The 3,536-nt window shown below is 36.1% G+C and overlaps 1 long non-coding RNA gene across 2 annotated transcripts; it reads right to left on the bottom strand.

Annotated features, from left to right (window-relative positions):
- On the bottom strand, positions 1-3,536 carry LOC124895000. Of its 2 annotated transcripts, XR_007051476.1 has the most exons (4): positions 3,178-3,525; positions 1,379-2,107; positions 419-1,241; positions 1-339 (listed from the first exon to the last, which is right to left on the bottom strand). It is a non-coding gene; the product is annotated as an uncharacterized LOC124895000 (long non-coding RNA). The 2 variants fall into 2 exon arrangements; XR_007051477.1 differs by having other exon boundaries at positions 419-2,107; positions 3,178-3,536.

Raw genomic sequence — 3,536 nt, 5'->3', positions numbered from 1 at the left:
TTCTATAGCTATGTGTGTGTTCATCTTGTTTGATTCTAATTCTCTGCAATGTCACACAACTCTAATTCTGACATTAAAAAACTGTTCTTCGTATTGGTACCACACGCAGATTTGACAGTGGATCAGAATCAATGAAGAACTTTGTGGTGGCAGAGAAAGTATTTGAGCTCTACATTCCAACAGAAGAATAGTTGGCTCTATCAGTGGAGGTACGTTTGATTATCGGAAATAATTCTCCTTTGCTCCGTTTGCTTTTTGATGTGAGGGAACTTACAAATAGTTGCAATGCTTCTTTCATCGGCCATTATGGCAAAGTTTTCCTCTTTTGCACATATTCATCTGCAATTGGATTTTGGACAAGCTACTTATCTGAAAATGGAAATGTGATTATATTTTAAAAGAATGAATTATCGCGTACCCAAGTTCTTTCACGAATCTCTTTCTCAGGCCAAGAGTCTAATTGATCTGTTGTATTCGCTTGTCAGTTTGCACTGCAAAAATAATCGAAAACCAGACTAAAAATAGTGTTAGAACCACTTACAAGTAATCCAAATATGGATGTTACACCTTAATTTATCAATTCAATGTCAACAAGACAGCAGACCATAAGATTTAAAAAACAGTCTACTCCTAATCCAAAAGGAGTGATCACAAAATCAGATTGAATCATTAATTAGTGCGAAGAGTCTTGAGAGCAAAGAGCCGCGAAGTAACTTTTTCGCTTAACTATCTATCTCTCAATGTTTTTGCAAGAAATTTGATAGATGATAAGACCTTAACTTTACCACAGTAGCAATTTGTCATTTATCTGATGTAATAGCAGTTTGCCTTTTCTCTGCATAGGCATCCCCATCTACTAATGAAAATTATTTGACTAGTAAAAAGGTGAGCATCAGTTTCTGATGGAGATTATAGGAGAGTAGTTTGAAGGAATGATGATATAAGGAAGTACCCCACATGTAGCGAAAGTGTATTGATAAAGTTAGAGCATGATCATTACCTTTCGACAAGAAAATGATAACAAAGGAAATAGCATTGAAGTATTCATCTGCTACTAAAAACTCACTGACGATATGCAAATCACCCATCAATGAGCTCCTTAATAGGGGAAAGAAGAAAGAATCAGGAGCGACTGGTTTCATCATGGTGTTCACAATCATCAAATCTACTCCTCCTTGTCCCAAGACAATGTTGATCATTATTTTCCCTTATTTGCAACAAGGACTAAACGCCTAGTTCATCTTTATACAACAAACGAAATATATAATTAATTTTTTCGGAGGAAGATAACATGATGTGCCTATAGTCATTTGTTGTTTTTCCATTTAATTAGATATATCCCATAAACCAGCAAAAGGTATCAAGAAAAAATGAGTACCATAATATCCTAGATATTTTGAAAAGGCAAGTTTCCGGGTGATGCACGACATCCCATCATCAGATAAAGGAATCAAGTGAGCTGTGACGTCAGTTAATTCGCCATTGCAACATACAGCAAATCCCAAGAAGCTATCATGTATGCACCAATTCTTAGGCAAAAAGACTGATACACCAACAATTCCCTTGTATGGAAACGTTGGCATCCCATGCCACTGCAAACCTGTAATCACTCTTAGTGACAAGGAGTCTGAAGCAGAGATGCCATACTGCAATAATGAGATATTCTGAAATAACGAATTACAGATCCAATAATTTGTCCAATCTGCTTCAATTGTATCTAATTGAACTGGTAATTCTGGCAGCTGTGTAAGCCTCTTGCAATGTGATACGTCCAAGCACCGAAGAGCACCAAGTTGGCTATGCTTCGAGGCAAATGCCCATAATTATTTCCACTGAGATTCAACCTTTTCAAAGAGGATAAGCATCCAATGTCATTCGGAAGTTCTCCATCTATTAGATTGCAGTAACTGAGATTTAAAGTCTCCAAGTTTTTCATCCCCACGATAAGTTCAAAATTAATCTTCTTGCAATGTGATAAGTCCAAGAATCGAAGAGCACCAAGTTGGGCTATACTCTGAAGAAACTACTCAAAACTATTTCCGCTAAGTGTTAACTCTTCGAAAGAATGTAAGCATCCAATGTCATCCAATGTAACTCAAAATTTGCACTGCAGAAGTAATCCAAAACCAGAGTAAAAATATTGTTAGAACCACTTACAAGTAATCCAAATATGGATGTTACACCTTAATTTATCAATTCAATGTCAGCAAGAAAGCAGACCATAAGATTTAAAAAAACAGCCTACACCTAATCCAAAAGGAGCCATCACAACATCAGATTGAATCATTAATTAGTGCAAAGAGTCTCGACAGCAAAGAGTTGTGAAGTAATTTGACAGATGATAAGATCTTAACTAAACCACAGCTAGCGGTTTATCATTTATCTGATGTAATATCACTTTGCCTTTTCTCTGCAGATGCATCCTCATCGACTAATGAAAATTATATCGCAAGTAAAAAGGTGAGCATCGGGTTCTGATGGAGAGTAGTTTGAAGGAATGATGATATGGAGGTGCAGAAAGTTCGTTTTTCCGTTATATATAAGAAAGTACCCCACATGTAGCAAAAGTGTATTGCTAAAGTTAGAGAATGATTGTTACCTTCCGGCAAGAAAATGAGAACAAAGGAAAATAGCATTGAAGTATTCATCTGCTAAAAAAAACCACGATACTTCAAAAAACGAGTATGATAATTGATTGCCGAGGAGAAATCCTAGGCCCTTGATTCTCACTGAAAAGGCACTAAACTAGTTAAAGAAACGACATAATTTATTTGAACAAACCGCTTTAGAGCCAGTTAAGTTGCAAAAAGAAGTTGGCCATAAGGAAATCTGAACACGGTTATACGTTACTTTTCATGGCATCAAATCTAATTTTTATAGGGAAAGCCCGTGGAATATCAAGGATTTTCATTTTTCTTTTCTGTGACAGCATTAGTATATTCTGCACTTCTTAAAATCTTTTCAAAACAGACAGCCTAAATTTCTCGTATCCATTACTTAAATAGTGGCTTTTTCATCATCGTAAATTCCCCAATTTTTAGCATTATATTTTCATTTGAGAGTTCACTAATTTTCAAATCATTGATTTGGGAGTACTAATTGACCTAATATGGCATGATTCCAGGATCTGATTTGAGCATCAAAATTTCAACACTTAATGTTAAGTCTTGAACTCACCTTGGTTAATCCAACAGAAACTTTAGATTACCACGTGTGCCATGCCATGTTGGTTTTCGTGACTCTATTGAGCATCACTGTTGCATCTGCACAAGTGTGACTCGTAAAAGCTCCTCCAGTAAGAGCATCAGCTATGCCTTGGTATTTGCATTTAAAGACCTACGGAAGATGTCTAACAAACTCTCGTCAGGTACCTGTGATTAGGACATTACTTCATCTTTCTGTTGAACCTTAACTATGACTCGTACGAAGATTCTATACTTAGTTTCTTGATGTTATACATTTCGTCTTTTAGCTGCAACACTTAGGATAGTGAGAAAACTCTTTTCAAGAAAACCCTCTTCAACTCCTTCCAGATA

This window comes from Capsicum annuum, unplaced genomic scaffold (genome assembly GCF_002878395.1).
Source record: "Capsicum annuum cultivar UCD-10X-F1 unplaced genomic scaffold, UCD10Xv1.1 ctg79140, whole genome shotgun sequence".
In the NCBI taxonomy this organism is placed as follows: Eukaryota; Viridiplantae; Streptophyta; class Magnoliopsida; order Solanales; family Solanaceae; genus Capsicum; species Capsicum annuum.
The sequence above is the reverse complement of the archived record's forward strand: the minus strand, read 5'-3'. Positions and strand labels throughout refer to the sequence as shown.